The sequence below is a fragment of the Eucyclogobius newberryi genome, unplaced genomic scaffold (assembly GCF_026437365.1).
Source record: "Eucyclogobius newberryi isolate DKJ021-1_F unplaced genomic scaffold, fEucNew1.0.hap1 SCAF_12, whole genome shotgun sequence".
Taxonomy (NCBI): Eukaryota; Metazoa; Chordata; class Actinopteri; order Gobiiformes; family Gobiidae; genus Eucyclogobius; species Eucyclogobius newberryi.
The window spans coordinates 20,556,470-20,584,294 of NW_027315746.1; the positions used below are offsets into that span (position 1 = coordinate 20,556,470).

General features: G+C 39.3%; 1 long non-coding RNA gene across 2 annotated transcripts; it reads right to left on the reverse strand.

Annotated features, from left to right (window-relative positions):
* Positions 1–5,366: 5,366 nt before the first annotated feature.
* On the reverse strand, positions 5,367–19,953 carry LOC140356423 (uncharacterized). 2 transcript variants are annotated; one of them, XR_011926073.1, is made up of 3 exons: positions 19,750–19,953; positions 13,345–13,424; positions 5,367–7,039 (listed from the first exon to the last, which is right to left on the reverse strand). It is a non-coding gene; the product is annotated as an uncharacterized lncRNA (long non-coding RNA). The 2 variants fall into 2 exon arrangements; XR_011926072.1 differs by lacking the exon at positions 19,750–19,953 and adding an exon at positions 15,796–16,006.
* Positions 19,954–27,825: the final 7,872 nt, after the last annotated feature.

The window sequence follows — 27,825 nt, forward strand, 5'->3', positions numbered from 1 at the left end:
ATGTCATGAATATGAGAAATGAAGACACAAAAATCCTAGGCATTTAGACAATAGAGAAAGCTCTGCTGCATTTTAACTAGAACAATTTATTAGTTTAAATGTATTATTTCTATAATTTTTTTACAGGCGTTTAAAAAAAGAAAAAATATATCTAATTAAATGTTGTTCTGTAATTGTTACATTTATTCAGGTCTTTGTGATACTGTATTCTAATCTATCATTATAAGCCTAATTAAAACATGACTAGTTTTTATTTTTTTAATGGGGCGCGTTATTATTAGAACAGCCACACATCAATTCTAATAAATAGACACTTTTCAAAGAAATTCTTCCATTCTGCCCTGCTGCTGTAATACATTTAGGTTTGACCCAAAGAAATGTGCATGCAGTGATATAAAAATATTTTATTTGAAACGTGCGTACACTAAACATACAATACAACAATTACATACATAAACACAAATGCATGGTTTGAAAAGGAAACTGTTGAAGCACAGATTTTCCACACAACCTCACACCATTATTCATCACAAACAACATTACAATACATACTGAGAAAAAACATATGCTTAAGTACATAACTCACATCCAGTACATAAGCACATCACATTCATCTAATTTAATTGCTTACAGTATCACTGATTTTTAGATTATATCACACTTACATCACACTCGCCAACAATATGGGGGCAGCAAAATATTATTGAAATACAGATTTCTTAATTTATTTTTGTATTATAACCAGTTTGGGTCAGGACAAAATAATCAAGTTAGATATTTCTTATGAATATCATGTTATCAATTGAGTAAATCTGGCTCTTGTACTATGGGACTATGACATTGCACCAAAATAATAATATGTCTAAATTTAAACTAATCAACTTTATTTAAAAAATAAAAAGTAGATAATAGTTAAAACAGTAACAAATACCAAGTCATTAACGACTTTTTTCCTACAAATCACATATTTATTATTTTCATGAGACAATATTCCCATTTTTGTTTACAATAGAATTTGCTTTAAGGATGGATAAATAGATGGATAAAAACAAATGTAAATAGCCAAAGAAGCTGAAAATAATCACAGCCAAGATGAAACAGGAATGTGTAATAAAATCCTTTGTTTTTGATTATCCAGTGCTCCATCTGGAAAAAGAAAATGAACAATGAATTTTAACTGACAGCAATTTTACATGGAAACAAGGCCAGGATGTCCTTGGTCATGACCAGTCTCTGACCACGTCTCAATACTCTGATGCAGGGCTGAGTCTGACACAAGCCACACACAAAACACTTGCAAAGTCAAGAATGAGGAGGATAGTGCCCCACCTTTAACCAAAGCATTACAATAAAGCCTGTTCTCAATGGATTATTAGCTACAGGTGATAGTCCCAGGACAGTAATATAAAGGCCTCTGTGAAGCCTCTGCACTATTCTCCTGGACTCTCCCTTTGCCACACAACGAATATGTGTGAGACAGAGGATCTACACCAAAATACAAAATTGTGTATTGTTTTTTTTTGGTTTTTTTGGGCTTGTGTTCTCAAAACGGTTAGGGTACTGATTCCATGTGGCAAATATTAAGCTCCAATTATAAACTACACCCTTTGACAATGATGAATCACTATATTAATGATTTCATAAGTATACAGTATATTGAAAAAAATGAACCATGAAATGTAGAAAGAAAAATAAATCGTTTTCAATGTCACAATGGTAAGTACGTTTTTCAAACAATAGACTGACATTTTCAACACTGTGGCCTGACTTTAGTTCTCATAAATCTCAAGATAATTCGATAACTTTGCCTGAAAGGGCAAATTTTGTCCCCTTCATATGATTTTTTTTAATTAATACTTTCTCAAATGAGTGTCTATTTTCAATACTAGTTTTTATTATCGATTAGAATCTGATTATGATATTTTGATAACCCTGTGTTGGGTTATGTAGAAGTATCTTTAATTCTTACAACTCAATCTATTAGACGGTTGCTACAGGTATAAAGCACATATATCATTGTTTATGTTAATACTAACATAATATAATCATCATATAATCATGCCAGAATTTAAGTCAACATGTACACTACAGACATAATGCATCAAGGATCTAAACCAAAAAAATCCAAATGCAGATTTAAATTTCAGGCAAAGTCAGGCTTTGGACATTTAAGAAAGTTGAAGAATCTGAAGTGTTGAGTGGTGTGAAGAAAGCTGCTTTTTCTGTACTTCTCCCCCTTCTCTCAATTCTCACACTCTCGTACTCTGCCGACATTGTGTCCCTCCAACAAAGACGTCCCCGCAGCCCCCTCATTATAAATACATGTCATTGGATCACAGCTTCTCTGAATCCCTGAGTCTGCTGCGCTCTAAGTGGCCGTGACTGAGCCCTGAATGGGTGGCCGGGCGACAACTACACCAATAGACACCAAAAGACCTTAGCTCCGGGCTTCTGGGAATGAAAACCTGGCGGTGGGAGAGGGTCACAGGGCGGCGGCACACTGTCTCTACATGTGTACGCTGTTACACAATGTGGACATATTCTGTAGGCTGTACTGTGGTGAACCGTTGAAAGGGAGGATATTTCTTTTCAATTCTTTTAAAGCCATTCCATTCAAGAAAGTTAACAGTTTGTGAACAAGGTTTGCAACAAATTTTGGCGACTGCTTTTTCCTGCTGTCTCAACAACAAAATTATATATAAAAAGGTTCCAGGCTGCTACAGGAGAGAGTTCTCATTTTGTTGACACAATTGAAAAGTGTCTTTGTCCCAATGGAACCACAAACCAGAGCACACTATTGTACTTTCATCTCTTCTTTCTATTTCTGAGTCAAAGCTTGTGTTTGTACCTGGGTGCAGCCCCATTTTTTCCCATTGACCATTGTGATATCAATATCCACTGCCTCAATATTTTCCTACTGTAGCCGAGTTATGATGAAGCAATGCCTCCTAACTGTGCTTATACTTGCAGTACTGAAGCTACTACAACAAATCTTTTTGCCTATAACAACTACGTAGCGTTCTAAACAAACAAGGATGTCAAATTAAATTGGGTTAAATTTTACTGATATTTATCATATTTTGTGCAAAACCAAATTTTTTTTTTGAGATAATAGTATCAGTTGTCCTGGTGACAGTTAAGCGTTTAATATGTGCACGAATGAGAAAATGCATGCCTACATTCTACCCAGCTAACGAAACCTGCACCCACATACAAAAAGGCGACCTGGGAGCTAGCTCTGTGCTCTGTCACCCATTCACACACATCCTCTCTTCACACTGCTCCTGATGAGGTAATGCCCTTAAAGGAACAGCAAAACTACTTCACACTTTAGGACCTATCGATGATTTACATGCAAAACAAACCATTGACAACAAAATTAACAGTCTTATGATAATTGGCATGTTATTATTGTCTTGATTATTTGTTTTAGCGAATGGCCATTTCTCCTTTGAATCAAACTTTCACAAACACTCCACAAAATAGCCTCTAGTATCTTTACTAATGCCTTTGGCTCCAGATGTGAGTACAGCAAAGCACGGCAAGGCAAGTTTATTTGTAGAGCACAATTCTTACACAAGGCAATTCAAAGTGCTTCACACAACAGGAAAAGGCATTAAAATCACAAAGACATGACAGAAATCACAAAACCTTCATTTATATTCATTCAATTTAACAATTTTTAACAGTCACTTGCAAATCCATTTTGATTTTGTGGAAAATGGCATGACTACACCAAACATTGTGGTGCTTGCTATGTTTAGTGAGAATGTGTGTGGCTGGTTTTAGGTTTCTGTACAATTTGCCGATGTAAAAACAACAGAATTTAGGGCTGGAACTAACAACTGTGACAGCACATAATGAAGGAGTTCTCTCTTGTCCAAGTCACCATGCTACAGACTAGTCCCTTTTTGACCATCCCAGACTGAGCCAAAAAAAGGCAGCACAGCTTCTCAAACAGCCTACACTTCATTAGCATCCAGCTAGCCCCAGACAACCAGACCTCGAGACGACTCAATCACCCACAGACATGTGCCAGACAGCCCCTCCATTGGCCTTGACCCATGAACTCTAGGTTCCTCTTTCACCTGCTCCAACTGCATTCAGGCTAGCTGTGCCGTCTCACCAGCGGCCCACTACTCTGCATATGTTCTTGACACATTCCCACGCTCCAGGCTCGGACCCCCACACTAGGAAATGATGGACTCTATAAATACGACACTATTCACGTGGGACATTATGCATAAGTGCATTGTGACTTGTATTGGTGACTTAATAAAGTCACAAATAAATACAAACGGTGTTACTACAAAGTCTAAACATTACATTGCCCAGTGATGCAAGGGTAATGTAAAACATGTAAGTAAATTTCTTCATTCCATCCCTAATATTTTACTTTTAAATATTAAAATCTGCTATTCCATTGTAATCTATCCCCATGCAAAGATTTCTAGCTGGCACATCAAGGGTAAATTCAAACACCTCCTTCCTCTTCCTGATTCTTGGACTTATTGCCATTGGTTCAGCCGCATATTCTCATTCTCATTGGCTGGTCTGAAGAGTGATGTAGCAAACATAGCTTGAGTGTAGTTTGTGTGTAATATTATTGTGAAAAATGAGCCAGAGCCGGTTTCTAGTGTGTGGCAGATTACATGGGTCATGCCAGACAGTGCCAGAGCTGAGGCCCTGGACTACGGAGCCACACTTGCCTGTCACACGGCATATGGACGCTCTAATCGCTCTATGCAAATGGCCCGACGCACAGACACATGTTCACAAATGCAGACAAACTACCCCCCCCTTCAACTCCATCATTAATGGTTCCTTCTAAACCAGACACACTCCCCCCTCCTCAAATAATAACCTCTCCACTACTACACCCTCCTCCAAAAACAACCGCACAGTCTAGACCCTACAACCCACTCAAACCAGACGCCCCACGACCCCCCCAATGCCTCTTATCTATCCATCCTCTTCATCCCCACGACCGGTACAGACCAATGATTTGAGTCACCGCCATTTTGCTGTCCACTGTAGACCCAACTGTATTCAGCCGCATGGAAAATGAATGCACATGACTTAGCAGTCGTTACTCAATTGGAGATTAATTTATTAGGACACCAAATAAACGCAGCCTCATTTTAAAAAAATAGAATTGCTGTGGAGTATGGGAATAAATAACATGCAACTACAATTACATCTTTACTATCAGTAGATATTATTTTCAGTCCCATTCAATTTCCAATTCAATTTTCTTTTTAACTGCCTTCTTAGTAAAAAAAATAAAAAAGTAAAGTTTTAATAAAGCTTTATTAATTCATCATTTCATACGTTGTGTGTGGATTTTTAAACAAAATATGCTACTTGAGTTGCATGGTAAATGAATAGTACACAGACACCCTTGTGCATAAAAATGAGACTATTAGAGTAAATCTGTCTGGACTTAGTGGGGCCTTTGTATCCCTTTTTAATTAAGCAAGTCGCCGCTTTTGTTTGCTTAAGACCTCATCTGCGCGTCCTGTATGTGTGTGAAACCGTGCATGTGAGACAAAGTACTATCTGATTTAGAGGTGTCACGGCGTATTCTCTTCTACAGTGCTGCATTTGCATGTGCAACTTGGATAATACATGCAAATGGGCGTCCCATGTGGCACAGTATAGAAAGACCACGTTATGTATGATAAACAATCGAGCCTATTTAGATACATCTGATATCAATTAGATATATCAAATTACATTTATAACAGAAACCTGCGTACTTTCGACCACAGTTTCGCCTGTAACAATGTCGCCTTCCAAGATGTAATAACCATCAGAAGTCTATGACACTTGGTTTGAGGTTATGCTAATGCAATTAGTAGCAAATTGCATCCAACGACAGCTAACGGACACACACATGCCAATGATCGCAAGACACCCGACGTGTTTGGCACAAAGAGAGACTGGCGGCCATTTTGTATGAGCCCGTGCCCATCTAGAAAAGAACACTGCATTCCCGTGACGACAGCAGCAGTTCCAAAGTGAGGCTCTATAGTGCACTCTCATGTAACTCAATGGAAAACAGAATTCAAGGCCAAGTGTGTCTACAGGCCATTCAAACACACAAAGCTTTCAAAAATAGTACCTGTGTCTATTCTTTCTCCTCTAAATCTAGCAGGATTTAAATAGAAGTGATGGGGATGTTTGAATGCATTTGAGTGTAAAGTTTAAGTGTGCCCTAAAGCACTAAAACGATACTTGCCATTATATCATCTCTTGAGTTGCACTGCTGATTTGGGGTCCACATCTGCCGGTTCACTTCTGACCCTCTAAGAGTCATTAAAAGAACAAACGTACTTCAAAGAATACTGATTTGTGCTTACACAGATGGATACAGCCACCACAGCAAGCAGATAAGAAAGTAAATATTTCACAGATGATCTTTGTGAAATATTAAAACTGGATTAAGAATAAACAGTGTTGAGCTTTGTATGAAGACAGAGTCTATGTCGAACTTCCAGTGCAGTGCTTAAACAGCCAGAGGCAGAACGTGAGGGGTATGTCAATCTTCAGAAGGAAAACAATCAACAGAAGAGAGCGGTTTCCTTCATGGCAGTCTTAGTATTCAAGGATTATTTAGGGAGAAAACCACACACAGCTGTTTGGGTCTAAGAGGTCCGGAGCAGAGCTGAGGCAGTCGCTCGGAGCGCCACACGGAGCCAGTCCTTCGGAGGTCCAGGCCCCTAGGCCACAGACAAACACTCGAGACCCCAGCCAGAGCCGTGCCTGCTCCTGCTCGTATTGATTTCTCCTGAAAGCTGGTAGCTCTAGAGGTATCTCATGCCTTCGGGGACCTTCTTCGTGCATCCCAGCCCACTCACTCGCTGCCTGCCCGGGCTTCGCTGGCTCTAGTAGACCCCTGGATGGAGGTATGGGCCACGGAGTAGAGGCAGAGCACGAGAGCCCATGGCAATGATGATGATGAGCTTCACCAGGTCTCCGAGTTCAGTCATCCACCAGCTCTTTATCCGCCATTCCAACCACCCACCCTCGTTTCCATCTGAAAAAAAAGAAAACACAATGTTTTTCAAAATCTCACCTTTGGCATTCAGCCTCCCTTTGCTCCATGCAAATGTAAACACTAACACTTTGATTAAAAAATATGTGGGAAGAAAACACCAACTTGCTCTTTTGTAACCTGCCTCAAGGCGCTCACGGCTATACAAAAACAAATGAAAATGCTCAGCCCATGGTTGGGAGCACAAACATATTTATCAGGGGCGTGCATTGTATTATTTTGTCTAATAATAGCACAAACCCTGTATTGATCTGTGATTTGATATAATTAAAAGAATAGGGAACCCATTAGAACAACTGTCATTTTTGTGGTATTTTCCGGTTGCCCTGCTTTTCGAATTGCCAAAACAACTTAAGGGGGGTCTTTGAACACCTTTAAACCCATAAGTGCAAATCCTCAAAGATTCTGCATTCACTTGAGAATGTCTGAGTGAAAAATGAATAAATCAGAGTAAGAAGTCAGAAAGTGCCGGTTCAGTCGGAGCCGAGCTTGTTTGTAAGTGTGTTCCCTGTTAAGCGCATGTTTTGCACTGATAATGGGAGAACCTCGAGGAGTCCATGGCGTGGCCTGTGCCAAAGCCGGCATTGGGTGAGTGGGCGAGCCGGAGGAAGATTCTCACACAATAACCCTTTGAGAGGGTTCAGACATGGGTGTTAACTCCCCATTCCTCCACATACAATGGGGCCCCCCACTAGAGCCAGTGCGGGGGACAATGTTAGTTCAGGGCAGCCCTCCGTCCAGCAAGAGAATAGAGCTGCATTATCAATGGGAGGAGAGGCATGGCTGGGGGTGCACATGGAGAGACGAATAGGAGATAAAGAAATATGTTATAAGGAAAGAGCAGGCGAGGGAGGGGCTGAGACCCATGGCTTTGGACTTGAGGAACAAAACAGACACAAACACAGCACACACAGGAGCAACAGGCCTAAACTATGAGCTCAGTGCTGAGGAATGCCCATTTATTATCATTCAAATGACTAGAAACACATCAGTTCCTGCTAACTAAATTTTTTCAAAGTTGCTAATGTGAGATAAAATCTGCTTTCGCTCACTGTCCATGTTTAACACATTTGTCTATCCTTTTAGAGGAGTTATTACTTTTATGTTTATTTGATTTAATGTGGGACAATGCACATTAATCAATACATGTTAATCCAACATGTACCGGTAAATGTGCCAGATTTAGCTATGGAGGCAAATTTGCTTCCGTTGTCCCGTTTGCAGGTTGATGGAGACAGAAAATAGAACGGGCACAAAACACTACTTATAAACAATACTTATATTACTACATGAATAAGAAGAAATGCAATATGAAAAAAGAAAAGAAAATGACCAATACAGATTTTGATACCATTGATGAAAAGGATTTTAGATACAATCCAGACAAATTAATATTCCTTATATTACCATATGATCTTATATTAGTTCTGACGATTATAAAAAAACTATTCAGGAAAGGTCCTCAAATTAGTATATATTGAGAATAGTAGTATCTGGGTATATATATATATATATTTTGACATTCCTATGCTTTGTAGTTCAGTTATCCCAGTTATTGGTTTGACTTAGCATCATTTAAATCAAAATTTTACTAAATAATGGACCAGTGTTTTAGTAAAAGCCTGTGGTTTAGTAAGGCAAATACTTGTCAGGCAAACAGAGTGGATAGTGATTTCAAATGTATAGGGGCAGTACCGGTAGTCGTTCAGCATGTGGAGATGAGGCAGCACAGCAGTATGGAGGCGAGGGAACAGTGGTAGGAGGGAAGTGTTTATGGAGATCTCTAGGTGCCTAACAGAATCCTGTGGCTGGACTAAGGGCTCATTGCGCCAGTGTAACGGATTACACTAGTAAAATGGGAAATAAGCCCAAACACTCAGCAGCTCCCCGTGGAGAGCCAACCACACACCTGACAATGTGCACCCAGAGTCTTCTTGCTGCCCCATTTAATCAGTGAAAAAAGCGGAGGCGATAGAAGCAGACGAAAAGCATAGAAAATATGTGAAGGGAGTTCATACATGCAAGTGCACGGCCATAAATGTGCTAGCCCTGAGCAAGAGATGGAAACGAGGGAGGAGGGGGGGCACTAGGCTTATGCTCAATACCTGAGCGTAATATGGACAAATGATGTCTGTCTTGCCTGTCTGTCTGCATCCTGAGTGACAGTTTACAATTTCAGAGGCAGCAGGTAGACCCAGCAGGATGCCATTTTGGCTTTACCTTCCACAATTTCCTAACCTATTTTTGTTTATTCAGTCTGCATTTCCGACTCTTATCTGCCTGTTCTCTCCTCTTCTCCCATTGTTCTCTTGTTTTATTCTTTTACCCACAAATAGACTACACACAACAGTAAACCCAGCAAACACATTTTCAGAAAAGTGTAAACCATTCTTAACCATTAGAATTATACATATTGTTTTATAGGATCTTGCTTCTTTTATTTGATAGCTACATTTTCTTGATGATCTGTGATGACAAATGCTATGACATATTTTTCTTTTTAAGAACAAGCGACTAATGCTTCTCTTTCGTCTCGTTTGCTGGTGAAATCCAACCACAATGAACACAATACATCATCTGCATTCTGTAACCTGCCATGGCTCTCTTCATCTCTGTTCCTTCAAAGGAGGCCGAGGCCGCATTCAAACAGCAGGACACACACTCAGCTAACAAACCTCATTAACGGCCAATAGACATCTTCTCAATGCTTACACTAGTTGTCACACATCCCCTCTCAATGCACACACTGGTGGCCACACTGACCACAACAAAGCATCTTTACAGAACTAATTAGAAAGGTCCCCTCTCTATTTAAAACTCATTTGAATAGGAAGGCGCCAATAATGAGGAGGGAGTGACTAAGACGGGATGGCCACATGAAGCAAGAGAATTAGGAGAAGGAGAGGAACAGCAATGGAGTCAGCTCAGTAGAAAGAGAAGAAAGGATGCTGCTAATAAACTTAAAAAGAGACAGAAGCGCTGTCTTTCATGGTGGAATTAGAGAGAGCCGGCTACGCGAGAAGGGGGACCTGAATAAGTGTGACACCGCTCTGTGGCTCACATGTGGACTGAGGCAGGAGCTGCATCAATAGAATTGTTTTTTCAGGCGTTTAGACACTCAAGAACGTGCAAGAAGAGCAATAATCAGCATTGAAATCAACAAGCACTATAAAAGTAACAACATGTTAACAAAATGCCTGATCATGAGTCTCATGAGATTGCATTTAATGTGAAATGTTCTAAACAAACCGGTCCACAACACATAACATTTTCTTTCTGACTTTATATCATAATATATAATAATCATATGTTTATAATAAAAAAGCAAAAATGCACCTCCCCATCTGCCCTAAGGTGGACTTTTTATCTAAACTTTTTTATAGAAAGATGATGAAGCTGGCTGGAAATGAACAACTCTGGGTATATGCTATTGGCTCAAACTCAAGGCTGATTGTATCAACAATCCTTTCAATAATCAGAAATTCTAATTTTATTTATTTTCATCATAACCCTCTTTTCAGCACACAATAAATATTCTATATGACAGTCTATATATATAAGACATATAGTCTTATGCAGGTTCTCCTGTATTTCTAATTATGACTTAGTTATAGCACCTGTGGTAAATATTTATCATAGTTTAATTTCCTTTAAGTTGCAGTTTGTAGAGACATTTTGAGAAAACTGAGAGAAATTAAAATCTATGTCATCAATATGCGACGTGCCATTGAAAACACAGAGACAGTTTACACTTATTTGACACACATTTCTGACATTCAGGAAAAACAAAGGTGTTATGTGGTTATTTATTGTCAAATGATAACTGTTGTGTAATTTATATGGAGTTTGGCGCTTGTTTACATTATGGTTGCTATGTCAAATTCTAAACTTTACAAAAATGGTTAAACTGGGGACAAATGGGCAAAATGTTTAGTATAATCTGAAATATAATTGTATTCACTACATTTTAGTGAAATGTGTAGTCTAACCTGTCATATAGACTTTAAGTTCAAGTTGAAGTTATGGTCTAATTGTTGTCTCATCAAACTCACTGGCCCTTGATTAGTGAGGCATTTTGGGGGAGTAGCAGGTGTCCCCCCATGTCACAGAGCTTCCCAGACAGCTTGTTAATTTGCACTTTCTTACACGCACGTAATGTGTGCGTGCATGCATGCATGTGTATATGTGTGTGTGTATATATTAGCGACAGGACTTGACCCTCGCGGGCTGCAGCAGTGTTTCGCGTCTTGCTGGGCGTGGGAAAAAGATGGGAGCCCTTTTCACAGCTGCCTTGGCTGAGGCCTAGTCTGCTGGGGGCCCCATGAGCACACACCCGTCTGGCCCCCCTCGTCCTGCTCACCCCCTCCCTCCTTATTCTTTCCCATTCAGACTCAAAACTACTGGCTTTCAATAGCGGGATCCCCTTCCCAGTCCTTCATAAATACAGCTCATTATTCAAGCCCTAGTTTGCATTGGGATTCCAAAGAGATCTCCACTCGGCTCCTGAAGCTTGATGCCCCTCAGCCCTTTTTTGATCACACAAGAGCAAATTCGACTCCGTAATCTCCCTATGTTAATATTAGTTTTAAAAAGGTGTGAGCATGCTTACTTAATCATAGATGGTTTCAAATATTTAACCAAGTTTTAACTCCTATTTTCAACTAAATTCAAACTTGTGTTGACATAATTTCCTGATTAATAAACTATGCTGAGTCTACACTCCATCTGCTACCATCTAGAGTACAGTGAACACACATACGCTCTTCAACCCCTCTACAAGCCCCCCCTCAAAACCCCAGCACCCAAGCCCATTCAATGCAATACATTACTACCCAGATTTATCTCCCATCAGTCCGTATAATACTGAGGTTATAATTTACATCCACTTTAGAAAACAGCAGCACAGGCAGCTCCTTGCATATGCAAATTTAAAGCTTGGGAAAATCTGGATTCAAAGAAATCCATAGTGAATTTGAATAAATGAACTCCAAGGTTGTGGAACCACGAGGATGTGACCTTGCTAACATTGAGTACTTACAATGACAATGTCTAATTAAGGCACTATTTTAGAGAAGGATGAAAAGAGATTTACCTTTTTTTTAGAGTTGTTTAAATATTGGGAAACTTTCACAATAGTTTATAGAATAGTAGTAAATACATATAGTAAATATGTAACACTTTTGCACGAGCTAAGGCCAAATTAGGACCAAAGAACAAAGACAAGAAAAATGGGATGAAGTCGCAATACATAACAAATGCTTTTTTGTGTTACTCTTACGTTTTATCCAAATGACCTGATTTTCCCAACATATGCAATGTACATCTACTATAACTTCATAAAACAGCACTAGATTTGTTCCTGGAAACAATTTTAATCCCAATTTCCCTCACAAATATGTCACACCTTATACACCTATTCCTTATACAAATTAACACAATATACTCTCAACCATTTCACACTGCAGGACTTGGTAGAGGCATTAAGGGCCGAAAGGACAGAGCCACCCAAATGCTCTTTCCGCATGAGCAGGTCCCAGCCTCGAGTGAGCCCTTGGTGTCTGAGCCCTGGGTGCCTGCTCGGTGCTAACGGGATAAAGCAAGCGCGCCCAAGATTACACGACCACCTCCCCAGCACCTTGCGCACGTTCTACCTGGCAAATAGGATCATAGTGTTTAAAGGGATAAAACGTTCAATGTATGAGAATGAAAGAGAGAGGTCTGCGTGAAGGGGAGGGGATTGGTTTGGGGTGCTACTATGCAAAACAGATTAATACTTCAAAGGAGGAATGATGGAATTGGACATGGAGGTCACACTTTGCTTTTGAATTTGTTGCTGTAGGCTAGTGTTGTATGTACATATTCAAGCTGCAGCGTGAAATAAAAGGTACTGGCATTTACTGTACACTGTGTGCAAATAAAATGTCTAATGCCCTTTGAAAGCAACAATATGTGAATAAGAAAGTAAGTTTCTTCTCTTTAAACCTTTCCTTGGAGATTAAACATAAACCATCTTTACACCCATAGCAATGCATCAAATGTTACAATAGATAAAGTGTAGGGCTGCAGTAAACTAAATAAAATTCCTGGTCGACTAAATACATGCCCCAAAACTATTTGTACAGAAAAGTACTATTGGACTGCACAATTAATAGTAAAAAAGGAAGAATAAACTCTGCTCTTAAAACTCTACTACTGCTAATGCACTCTATGCTTTCTTGATCAATAAATCGTCTAATTGACTTTAAAGGCCTGTATTGTAGTGTTCTTTTCAGTGTTTTAATAAATACCTGTGGGTGGACTCTTGTTTGCACATTTTTCTTTTGTTTGTCAGTCCCGAGCTTCAGCCTTGATGAGATCCACATGATTCCTTTAAAAAAGAAAAAGGGAAAAATATATGAATGAAAAAGCACATCTACATTTGAATAAAAGACCTACGCTTGATTTAAATAATCTTCAAGGTAAGAAAATAAAAACAAAAATGAAAGTGCATCAGGTTGACCTTGTACCTCTGCCAAAATTGCTTTAACTTATTGTTTTTAGGCACTGCTCATTATTTGTGTTCTTCAGTCCAAGGCTTAACATAATGTGTACTTTAAGTAACAAATGCAAATGAAATGCACTGGGTTTTTCAAAGCACAAAAATACACTCAAAACTAACAATCAAATATCAATGCAGAAACACTCAAAAGTTATTAGAATAAATGTATAGTTAGTATTTAGGGGACAAACATGACACAAATTCAAGATGGAGGACAGGCAGGTCAGCTCTGTGACACAGAACCGCACACCTTTCAAGATGTTGTTCAACGGTTCACATCAAATATTGTCAGTCATGGTTTAAATAGAGCATGGGACTTCAGGGATATTCAATAATTTCTAAGGCTTGCTGATTCGCCTCCTAGAATAGCTCAAAATCGGAGCTGGTGTCCTATTTTAGTTTTATCTAGTCCCAATCTAAAGATAATTCACCACCACCAACAAAACATGTTGAACACATCTATGTCCAATTCATATCTGGCAGCTCTGACAAACGCAATATGTTCACTATATAGTCTGAGCGCTGAAGATATTTAAGACGTATGCTACAGGACGTCTGACAAATATTTGGTGTAATTTCCAGTAATGTAATATATTTACCCTCCTCTGATTGTAACAGGCCAATGTATATTTAGCCACAACACCGTGGAACTATTGTGCTACATAAAGATTTTGGGTGAAAAGGTTTTACACTAATCAATCATGGGGCACATGCATATTATATTTTAGTTATATTTTAGGAATCTTACAATGTGTTGCACTTTTACTAAATACATCACCCTCTTAAAATCCCAACACTTTTTGGAAATACAGGAAATATTAAGAGCCATGTTAAAGCTCAAACAAACACATTAAGACAATAACTAAACATTTTAGACTGTTGTATGACTAGAACAATCTGTGCAATTGAAAAGCATGCTAGTAGTGAAAAATACTCCACAGAAAGCGGCTGCCTATGTTGTTACACTGTCACGTGGGCCTTCAATTGGCCAATCAGAGAAGCGCTTTAACTATTTCTGGTCTACCCTCCAGATATGACAGTGGAACACCCACACAGTTGTGACAAGTAGCCCACAGTCAAGACACTTTCTATTCTAGCTCCTGTATTTCTTAAAGTTGTGCGGGCTGAACATGTACTGGTCCTTCACAGGCCCCAGAATCACCACGATGACAGAATCCCAAACGCTTTAACATTCACGCCCTCACGGACACGCAGGAGCTCTTCTTCTGTTCACACAAACCCGGGACAGATGAAAGCTGTCACTGAACTAGAGCTACATTCACGCCGCTGTGGTTTCGGGGTAAATCGTGAGGCTCCGTGCTCCTGTTCGGGCATCTCTTCTGAGGTGGCATCTCCCAGCATCCATCCGTTCTGCTCCGCACAATCACGGCATGGTCCTCCTCCGGCGCGCCGAAAAGAGCCCGTGTGTCCCGAAGTGCTCGGCTACACTTTGTACTTTCGGTTCTCTAGCTTTATGAAATTAAAACTCATACAGCTAGATAACCAAAGACACAAACTAAGCCTTGGTCTCTTAAAGGGGCCGCCTCTCGGTTCGCGCTCACTGGAGATGCTGAAGACAGGGAAGCATCGAGGGAGAGCGCCCGCTGCCTGGTCACATTGCGCTCCTTACGCACACGCACATACGCATACAGATGGAGAGATGGGGAGAAGACCAGGCTGACAATCACGCTGCTTAAAATGACATATTTTAATGGCAAGACCACACCTTTTCCAGTATTATCACATTCAGATGGTGACTGATGCACATTTACACAAGATCAGTCCATTACATCTGCAGATCAGAGAATAATTTCCGTGTTATGTGCAAGGCACTTGCATGTTTCCTGTCAATTCAACTATTTCATTACAATGTTGTGTTAGACATTCTCACAACAAGTGAGCGACCAAAACCACCTATATATTATTTATTTATTGAACATAACTAACACAAAAGTTAATCTAACTTACGTTAATAACAGAGAGACAAGTGTTTTATGTATGCTGTATGAGTCTCGAATATTTCTAATAGTTCTAAAAAGGCCTGATTGCCAGATTAATTTAAAGATCAACCATGGTCTGCCTATGGCATGAGGCCACTCTAAGAGCCAAAAGAAAATACAAAAGACCACAGAATGCTGCACAGGAGGCAGCCAAACAGCAGTTTAGACTGTTCCTGTACAAAAGGCCATGTCTCACTCACTTGCACAGCAGGGTCAACTCTTCATCAAAAGCAAAGTCCACGAGAATATCCTTCAAGTCCACACTGTTGTGTTATGGTTGGTCTTTTACAAAAGTACTTAACAAATGCGTAAAGTAATGGGGGGGGAAACCGCAAAAAGGATGGTCAAATTATACTCCTTTTCCTCTCACACGCGAACTGCAACTGACAAGTGCAGTGCGTCCACGCGTGGAGCCGGTGGATGGAGAGAGAGGGGGGGGGGGGGGCTGGGGTAAATAGGCCTAACTCCGCCTTAAAAGGACATAGAGACCTAGAAGCGGGAATCTGGTATCAGATGAAAAGCTTGTTGATTATATACTTTGTGTTAGAAATCTGTAAACCATTTTTTGTCTTAATCAGAACGTTGTGCGTAAAATTTGTGTAAACGTTGCATGCCGAAAAATATAGGGAATTTTCTTTCCTGAATCATTCTATTTTGTCTGATAAAGTGTAGTAAGCTTTGGAATGTGGTATTACTGTCATAGTCAAATGGCTCATGTTACAACAGATCAGGTGAATACGTTTTCTTAGAAACGTATCTTATAAACGTGTCTGTGTCCAATCTTTTAGTAGCTAGTAGTTTTTATTCATTTCTGTACGGATTGAACAATTAAAACATTGCTTACCTCAAGCAATTGCCTTTTGTCATGGCTATAAAGCAAGGTTTAGAGGAGAAGATGCATGTGGCTGTGCAGGGTGTAGAATGCCTCACCACATACTTATAATTCCCCCCAAATATCTTTATCCGAAGTGATGCTGTGATATGAGTGGTATCTGGGCCCACTTGATGAGATAGTGAGTGTGATAACAACAGATTAAAAACCAGTTGCAGAGAAAACCAACCAATAGAAACTTGTAATATCTGTGAAAGTTTGAAAGGATATTTAAAAGGTTGATGTATCTGAGCGTGTGCAGGTAAACCAATAAATGAGAAGGGAACCTGATATGGATTTTCAAACGAAGCTTGCACCAGATAGGCATTATATATCTGATCATTGCGCATAAGCAATCTGTTAGTATCAAGGAGGTGCAGGCTCCCCTGTCAAGATTCAACACAAGTCTGACTCTGTAGGATTCCAATTCTTCTCAGCATCATTTATAAAAAGATTTAATCTGCGCTGGCCTCCGCTACTATCTGCCTAATTGAACTCACATCACTGCTCTGTGCCACAATATAACATCTAAACGCAAAAAATAAAATAAATGTAAAAAAATAAGATGGTGCTTTCAACTCCTTTGAAAAATGCATAAAAAGTGACAAAGAAAGATAATTTAATAAACCATAATTAAATCATTCTTAAAAAGTAGGTGACATCTCCCATGAACATAAGTATAAATAAGGTCAAACACACGGTGGTGCGTGCAGTGTTCACTTGGATTTTCCCACAAACAAGTCCTGTCCCCCCCCCCCCCCCCCCCCCGGCAGCCGCCCCCACCTCTGAAAATAAAAAGAAAGGGAAAAAATAAGTCAACATCAAGTTCAACAACGTGCCAGAGTGAGATTTACATGACAATCGGGTCTGGGATCCTCCACGTCCCCCCCAAAGCCCGCTCAACGCAGTCTGGCGTCATCCACTTCATACACTTTCCCAGGCTCACAACAATATCTACTGCTGCTGAACTCTGCACTGCAGCGCTGCCTGGGGCCTCTGTCCTCCTCCACCTCCTCCACCTCCTCCACCTCCTCCACCTCCTCCCACCACTACACCGCTAAATGAATACTTCTTCGATGAGCACACACGGGCAAAACACTTAGTAAATATTCCTCGTGCGGCATTAATTCATTGATGACCACATTTAGCCTGCCTGAACATAGAGCTGCAGCTGTAGGTGACATGTCACACGTGCTACCACGGCCCATAGGTGTAAGCACACACGTACACATATGTATTTATCCACCCGTTGTTTTTTCGGATGCAAATGTAATTTAGGCCACAGGGAGTAAACCATGCACATGGCTTCTGTAAACGCACTGCTCAAAGCCACAATTTTGTTCAGATAAGGCTATAAAATCAAATGACATTTTTTTGGGCAACTATCAACCATAAGTTAATGACCACGTGTTGTAGAGAAACGGTATTACAGAATGAATGCATGGTTGTGTTATTGGCAGTAGGCCTTACTACAGTATGCAAACCCGAAGTAGGAGGGGCAGACCGCCAGGGGTCTATCACATTGGTTAGATATGAGCTGTGTAATATTTTGGTGGTGCACACTGTAACAAAACAAAAAATCAAACGGCACTTTAATTGTCACAAAGTCTGGCTAGAAATCAAATCAACGGATGAGAAAATAGAGCCATCTCTGGCAACTGTTCCGGTGTAAATGGAATACCTCTTCTGATTGGATGATGACCCATTTGCCCTGAAAATATGCCTTGTTGGCTGAATGTTATAGGGAAGAAGAGTAGACCTTTCATCAAATAAATATTTAAGAAAAAATACTTGACTTGCAAAAAAGTCCAATCGTGGGACAAATTTGGATAAATGATGTCTCACAGTGTGTGTTACTGGTTGACAATGGCGCTTGTGTTCATTGCCAGAGACTGTGGCAGTTTACAGAACAATATTTGCTGTGTAGCAGAGTCATGCATTTTAACAACGTGGACATAAAACCTCAACAATATTCTGCTGCTCGGCTTTATTTAAATTGCATATAACACAGTGTAGGATCTATTCACAAGACGAACAGCGCCACTCTTTGGCGAGACTCAGTCACACTGTACAGTGGAAATAACGCCATGTGAACATTGGCCCGCTGCACTCATCACCATTTTCGTCTAATTTGAAAGATATCCCAGATGAAAAGGTGTTGTAGAAACATAAGCTATGGCCTATTGGTTTATTGCTGCTGAAACATTAATCACATTAATGCATTGAAATGAACTGCACACACTGATCAGGCCTAACATAAGTGGAACAAACAAGGTTTAGAGCTTGAGTATGTGGCTGAAAGATGTTCAAACTATATTTTTTATTGTATATTTTTTTTAACCGCATGTCAAACTTTATTTAATTCTACCTAATTTAAATATGCCTAATTTGCTTGACAAATAGTTGCTGAACATTCAGAGTCTGCCTTCCAGGTTGGAGTTTGTAAATAAACATGGTCAAAATTATGGGGATACATAACTTTAGTATATGCCTTTATTATATTATGCTATTCAGCGTCTTTGGGTCACTGAAAAGCGCTATATAAATAAAAGTTATTATTATATTATTATTATTATTGTCTTTCTCTCATTCAATAAATCATTATTATTATTGTTATCTCTAAAATGTTTGTAGGCTATAAGGCGTAAGACTATTCAAATATATAATCTCAACATAGAAATTAATTATGATCTACATAAAACCTTTAATACAGTGGCAATGGATTATCACAAAACACGTGTATTATTTTTTGGGGGTAAAAGTGTGTTATCATTATTTCGATAGGCCTATAGTTGAATCTGCTAAATTTGCAGAAATTCTGCAGTAGGCCTAACAAAATATTAAAAGTTTTGGACTTCAGCCAAATCTTGGCCTACAATGGCTAGTTGCTGAATGTCTTTGGGAGCAAAAAAAATTGTAACGCACAAAAGTAACACTGATTTACGAATTAAACATTTTTTAAGGTTATAATTTAATTGAAAACTCCACTCAACATTATTAATTTGTGTTACATATTATTTGGTCTACTTGTTTATTCGTGGAGCAATACAAGCAAATAAACATTTTGGATTTTAGAAACATAACAGGCTTACATTAAACTTACACACAAATTACTTTGAACTATGGGCCAACTTTGACAGAGACTTTGTCAAGCTAATTATATGCAGACAGTAATCCTTCTACACAATATCTGCCAGATTTTGTTATTTTAAAACATCAGAGTGAAACAATTGGCATTTTATCCAAACTATAAATGTAAAATCAAAACCAGCCCGGCCCTTACCAGCAGCTGCTGCGCAGACCTGTCCTCTGCTGATCCCAAAGTGAAAGTGTGAACGCTGCTGCTCCTCGAGCCTTCATTTGAGGCGGGTGGGCATTATGTAAATGAACGTTGACACCGACCACCGACCTGTGCTCCATGAATGGGTCCAGGCAGTCACAGCCTGCGTTCCCACGAGCCGCATTCCTCCGGTCAAGTTCAAGCTCAATGCCTTGATGCATTAATATGCGAGGCGTGCCGCGTGGCTAATCCCAAAAAGGCAAGTGCTCCGCACCATGGGAGAGGCTACTTTGTGTCCTAACAGAGCAGCCCAGAATTACATGGAAATACATAGATTTTCTGAGAAAAAAGGCTAATGCTGAAGGATACGAGGGACAAACAATGTGGGACCATAAGATATATTAAGTGTAACAGAGAGAACTTTTTAGTCCAATTCAATTTCGGTTGATATCAGCAATTTAGTTAGACTGCAGTAGACCTAAATATATAACAGACAAAACATGGAGTGTTGGTTTAAAACAGGTCCAAAACAAATCTCTTCAATCTCATAAATTACTTAATTAATTTTCTACCGCTTGGTCCATTAAGGGTCGCGGGTGATTGGAGCCTTTCCCTCTGACTTTGGGCCTTAGGCAGGGCATTCCCTGGACAAGGGCCGGCTCGACACAAATTCTTCAATGCAGTCTGAGCCAAATTTGAGGGATGTTTTCCCCACAAAGCTTAACAAAATAAGTCAAAATGTCATGTTTGCAGATGGTAACATTTATTTATATATTTGCATGGTTTAGAAATTAAAGCAACGTAACTAGAAAAACAGCAACATTTCTATGCCATACAATGATGCACATCAGTTTTGTATATGTGGTCACATTATTCACTTTAACATTGTGCAATTGTGGGCTACATCTTGGAATAGTTTTCAGACAGCATACTTTTACTCCATTATACTATTTTGCTTGAAGTAACAGTTTTCTTTCTTCTGTATACGTTTTAACGTGAGTACTCACATAAAGTTTTGTCTTAACATGACAACAGCTTTATTTTGACAATATTAAATGTGAACATTTAGAGATTTGACTGAGCTTTTTTGTTTTCATTTTTGTGGCCTTTAAAAAAAATAAAATACAATTGTTTGAGCTTTAAGGTCGATGGCTACTCTAATTTCCTTAAATAATCCTATTACTTTTTTTACTCAAATACTTGATTGTTTTCTTGGACCACTTACTGTACTTATATTTGAGAAACACATTCTTAAATAAATAACATTATTTTATGTACGTCAGTCTTTTGAATCTTTAGAATAAAATTGTATTTGTCTAAGGGTATTTTACCTCAGATAAGCTGGAATACAGATGAGTGCTTTGTGTCTGCAGGTTCTGCCTGCGCATATGCTCAGCAGCTCAGTCTAGGACGTCCTGACTGGAGGAGTCCCACATGTATGTGCTGTGTGCTTGTGTCATGTGTCTAGCCATAGTATAATTGGCCGCCTCAGACTCAGACACCCCCCTCCCAAACTCCCATCTCCCCATGTTCTGGACTTTTAGGTCCCATAAAACATTGTGTCTGGCTCACTGATCCCATGACCACTGTGGGAATCAAACCCTTGCTCTAAATTTGGATGAATTTAAAGTTCAGTGGTATATCATATACAGTGCCTCTAAAAAGTATTCACAGCGTTTCCCCATTTATTTAAAATACATTAGCAAAGAATTCAAACATCCTTCTTTCATATTGTCTGTCTGGGCTATTTGTTGTAGAAATTTGAGGCAAAACATAATTTTTGACATAAGCCTATAACATAACAAAATTGGGAAGAAGTGATGCACTGTGTGTTCAATGAAACAAATAGCTCACTGTTACTTCAAAGTAATTTACAGACATTCCAGGATTTAGATTCAAGAAGATTCAAACACTTGCAGATAAAAATATACAGACGCGAGGAAGCCTTTAACCAGTTTGCTATTTTACAATGTTGCCCATTTACAAGGCATGGCATCATTGTTCTTTTTGGCTTCATTGTGTCCCATTGTGTTTTGGAAGGTTAAATGACCCAATAAAGGCCCAGTAAAAAACAAAGCTAATAGATCCACAAGAGGAAACGCCCCGACCACTTAACAGTCCGGCCAGGGCAGAGGTCACGGGTCAAAGGTTCATGGAGCGTGCCGATGACCACAGGCTGCTGCTGACAAATTCATGGACTCGTGGTCAGTGCATCAGATGACCTCTGGAGCCACAGGTCGGATGTCTAGTTTGTTCTGTATTGACCACTTGACCTGAGCTAAGCTAAATGGATATATACATAAACATAACTAAGCTAAATCTGAACACAGAGCCTGTCTAGACTAGATATTTGATAATGACACTTATCTGGAGGTTGAATGTGTGTAATGATGAGGTGCAATCTCGGCCTCAGTCAGCCGTGTAAGCCAGACATTCGCTCTGTCTGTTCTGGCCCAACACGCGCTCACCCCCATGGAAACATCAACTACAAAGACAAAGTCATTAAAACGTGACATAACTCTTACAAACAATACAATTATTACTGAGATGTTGTTTGTTGGCTGTTTTAAATTTTAATGTATTGATTTTTATAATATGTGGCAGATTTGTAACATCAATTTGATGTGGAGATTTTTTTGGATTTTCAATTAAATGTCAAAACTGGTATTATTCATCTTGGGACAAACTCTTTCTTATACAGATCTTAATTAGTCAATTTACACTTTGAAATAATTACATCTATTATTTATAAAGAATAGTAGAATAGAGTCTTTTTTTAATTAAATCATAACTCTGGTGACAATTCGTCATTACTTCATATTTTCCCACCACTTATATGAATATTTTTTACAGACAACAGTGGGCAAACATGTAGTAGACGCACCCTCACCACAGGAACACAGATCCACCTCAGGGCCATAATTTTTCAGCCGCTTATGGGCCGCTGACAGCTCAGGAGGGGCCAAACTGGCAAGCTGACTTCTCTGTACAGCCATGTTAATTATGGGCATCTGCTTGGACGCCCCAGTCTAGGCCTACAGCCTCCTGGACTGTTGCCATAGGGACAGAGGAGGACCGTTGGGTTAGGGGCAGACACAGACCCCCTTATTCCCAGGAGAGGTGACCAGACGTGACCCCCCACAAGTAGGCCTTTTTGATTAGGGTGGGAAAAGTGGAGCAGACAGGCAGTAGATATAGATGTGGACCTAAATGTAGATGCAAATGCTCATATAGTGCAGGATGGCACAACATGAAATATATTTTGGAATTACTGTCTTTTAAACACTCAAAGATTCATGGTTTGTGGTTATCGAAATAAATCTATGGCTTTCTTTCACACACACACAGACACACACACACACTGAGCTTTATTCGTGTTTTGCATACATTATCCAGTGTCTGTCTTCACAAATGCAGTGTAGTGTTTTCCCACACCGCCCCATTTGATGTTTCTTTTGTCATTGGAATAAAGGGAAATTGATGAACGAGCGTGAGTACAGGCGACCCCTTCTGGACATTTCATTGCCTTGAAAATTAGACTGAACACCTTAAATTTTATATGAAAGGGTAAATTTCACTAAAATGCTTTGATTATAATTGGAACTTAATTAAAGATGTTTGCTCTTTTCCCCTTAGTTTGAACATTTTAATGATGTTTGTTTGGACAAGAGCAGCAGATGTGACTTATGTAGAGGTAATTCCGCAACTGTAACCTAGCAACCACACTATACACAAGGGTCAAAATCATTAAATAAATTGTTTTTCTAATAATACCTGATATCGTCTTTATTTTGTCAGAAAAGTGTGTCAGCTTTTTGTAAATTGTCCTTATATTTTTTTGAATGGAATGTTACTTATTGATGACATAGACAAAGAGATGTTTCTTTAATTTTCAAATGTTCTTCTCATATCCACAATTGACTAAAACTATTTCTAATATTCACCACAGGAACAATCAAGTAATATACCTATAAGCTCTTTAACTTTTACAGGAAACTAGGCACATACATGCAAGGTGTTCTCTGTGTTATTTCTACGTTTTGTTTAGGTTAAAAAACAAATTGGGTTAGTGTTGATAAAAAGAAAAATGAAAAGAAAAAGAAAAAGCTTGCTTATTCCAAATATTGATCAATGTTCGCAATAAACATTTTTTCGTTTTCTTCGTAGGTAAAGCCTATTTTACTTTTTTTCAAGTTCTTGTTCCAAACGCTAGAGGAAGACATAGTCACACTGTGTATCATTGTAGCCTCGAAAACGGGACATCACACGTGGTCTCATATACCACTCACTTTGAATTGGCCAGACCAGACTTGAAGATGCTTCTTATTTTGCAAACGGCTTTTAAGTGATGACAGAGTGTCCCGCAGCAGTCATCAAATGTCACAACATATAATGTGATCGAAGCAGCACAACCCCCCCCCCCACCCCACCCCCCACTCCCACCACCCAAAGTGACACTGGGTTCCACCGCTAGATGGCGATAAAATAATGCTGTAATAATCAACCATATACTGGCTACAGATTTAGCATAACTGTCTCTAATGCCCACGTGTCCGATATACAGACTGTACTCAACCTGAAGACTGAGACCATGAGTGACCCGCCCTGACATAAAGGTGACCGTTCAGCTCAATCGGCGCTGCCCGGCCTGGTTTCAATAAGACCGAGACCTTTCTCCAACAGTTTAGAGGCTCACATGTGTCAGCGTGTGGAGGTCAAACAAAATGAAGAAAATAAATGTGAACGCTGTGTTTCCAAGCGACAGGGACAAGGTGATGGTGACTTTCTGTGCTGCAGCTACACATGTCCAACTATGTGCTGAAAGAAAGCATTCTGATATTCTGTGACTAACACAGATATTTTGACCTTTCAATGACTCTTGTGACTTTGTTTAGGCAAAATTGTTTGATATAAACATAGTAGATATTTAGTGTTCTGTATTGGGAACTTAATTGTAACCTTTTGAAATAACTAACTTTTTAAATAAGTCTGAACATTCTAAATAATTTCACTCACCTCCCCATTAAACTGGAGATCATGTTCATTGAAAGATTTAAAGAACATTTTCCCCCTCAGGTGACAAGCAGCAGATTTTAATTTAGCCTATGTTCAAAGTGTTGACACTACATTTATGACCCAGCGTTGGATTGTTTGAATAATCACAAGTGAAAACAGAAAAGTGGGTAGAAATAGGGAGTGGGTGAAAAGAGACATTTTCTAAGCACTCAAGCCTCAAATAAAAGACAATACTTAATTACAGATCTGACTAAGATAATGATAAAGAAATACCATTATATCATGGTTAAAACTCATAAACATTGATTTTACACAATAAAAGATAAGGCCCTTTTAAAGCTGGGGTGTCTAATTTTCACACAGCAAAACTGGAAGTATTTATATGTGTCTAACTAGTGACTAACTCTCACAACTCCTAACTAAAAGCATTGATTTTCAGGTGCGAATTTAGAACAGTTTTTTCAGTTTAGTTTCAAGTTAAATTGACAGCCTTAAGCACAGCCAATCAGAGCGCTGCTTTCTGCTCTTATTTCCGTGTTGAAGAGAAATCAAATACTTTACTATAAGATGGTGAAGTGACAAAACATGGAGAAGTGCTGCTTTTACAATATACAGTAATATACACAATATACTGTAGTCCTTGGAGAAAAACAAACAAAGTTACTCAGGGATCCCAGGGACCTGCCAAGTTAAAAGCTCAGAAAGATATGTTCTGTATGTTTTATTAAAGCTTAGAAAGCATATTTCAACTTTCATATTCAGTTTTTTTTCTTTTATATTGTTACTTATACTTTATACTGTTCTCTGTTACAAATGAATTGAAAACCATCTGACTGCTAATGTAAGAAAGGTTGTATTTTGAAACCAACATAATAAACAACCCCAACCTGAGTGACCTACATTTCAACCTCAGCCTATGATTTCCATTTCATTAAATCTTGTCATTTTTGGACACTGAGCTACAACTGGTTAACCTGCTTGTCCATTGGTTTGTTTGTGATGTCTGCAGATATATAGGCTAAATATTTCCCTCTCCATGTAGTTAGAGCCGCATGGTTTTCTGTGCCACCCACGTTGGATAAAAGCAGAAGGATTGGAGCAGGCTGTGACACTGCACTGAGAGCTCATTAGAGACTCTCCTCTCATGTCTCCTGTGAATGCATTTAGAATACCATTCACTTTGATGCGCACACATAAACACAACCAAATGAGCCCTCTTGCTTCTGAAAATGTATAAAAAAGTGACCATGGACAAGACTTAGATGGTTCACAATCCTCCACAACAGTGCACACACAGCTGCTCCTTCACACATGACCTGAATTTTAAATGCCAGGTTAACCTCGTGTATAAAGGACGTTTTATATACATTAAGTACTTTTAAGAGTAGAAGAGCAATCAGTCAGAACATACTGTTTATGTACGTTTGTGTGGCATCTGCTCAGGCTATTTTCCCCCAATATTGCACTTATTCAGCATTTCTCTTCCACCGTGGAATAAAAGTCAGCGTTTCCATGCAGCCCATTTTAGCTTCAGACCAAAAGACACTGAACACACTGTTCTGTTAATGACAATCTGTAGTAAGAGGAGACTCCTGTGAAAAGACCATATGATTTTCAGACAGCCTAAATGGAAAAAGGAGTCCAAAGCATACATTAATGAGTAGGCCTGTGGTAAGAGAATGGAGTGGTATCCCGGTCCGTGCGGTTTAGACCTGGTGCCCACTGCGTCTCCCGCACTTCCTCCTCCATCACTGCCCCTGCTGCAGCCCAGATGGGGCCCCTCTGGCTGAGAAGAAGTCAGACACAGCATGGCGGCTCAAAACTGCCTCATCAGCGCAGGCAGTATACTCTTTGCAAAGTTTAGTTCAGGCTACTGTCTACAGGGAAATATCATGTTTCCTCTCCTCTCGTGTGGTGAGGGTAAAGACCTGTTTGATCTACAAAAGCAGTACCAATAAATTACAGCTGTAAAGTTTCCTCAGCCAACATGGAAGCAAATAAGCTTAAAGCAGACCTTGGTGAAGATTTGAAAATATGAAAACTTGTTACTTTACAAACTTTCCAGGGCCACCTGCTTGTTTCCGTGATGCTATAGCTTTGCCTATAGAATGTTTATTGCAGGTTGGTCAGGTTCTGGTGTTTTTTCAGGTGGAACCTGGGGTAAATATTTATTATAGCTTTACATCAGCCAAGTAGAAAAATAAAAGTTTAAAATTACAGGAATTAGTTCTAAGTTCTAAAACTGAATTCCTGTCTTTCATCAATGAAAACTATCCATCCATCCATTTTCTACCGCTTGTTCCCTTTCGGGGTCGCGGGTGACTGGAGCCTGTCTCGGTGACTTTGGGCCTTAGGCGGGGTGCACCCTGGACAGTGGCCAACTCGTCGCAGGGCCAACACAGAGACATAGACATCACAGACAGCCATTCACTCTCACATTCATTCACTAGGGCCAATTTAGAGTCACCAATTTTGCCTAACACATGCATGTGTTTGGACGGTGGGAAGAAGCCGGAGAACCTGGAGAGAACCCACGGTAACACGGGGAGAACATGCAAACTCCACCCAGAGAGATCAAACTACCAATGGAAACTATACATCAAAAATGCAGGGACAATTTACAGATAAAACAATTATTTAACAAAATAAAGGTGTTATCAGGTATTGTTATATGTCAAATCATAACTATTGCATAATTTATAAAGATTTTGGCCCTTGTTTACATTATGGTTGCTATCGGTAATGGTTTTGGAATTACCTTTACCTATGTTACATCTGCTGCTCATGTCGACCAAGAAATACAAAAAAAAAAAAAATCACAAGAATGGTCAAACTGGGGAAAAATACGTAGTAAAATGTGAGTTAACCCGACATATGCCATTTAACTTATTTCATCTTACATTTATTAAACTACAGGTGTTGCAAAAAAACCAAACAAAACAAAAAACTGAAAAATGTGAGTTGTCACACTTCTCCACAGATCTGACCTACAACTTGGTAATGTGGTGTGACTGATTTTAAATACTCTTCTGTGGCAAAGCAGTAACATCTCTGGAGGTCAGC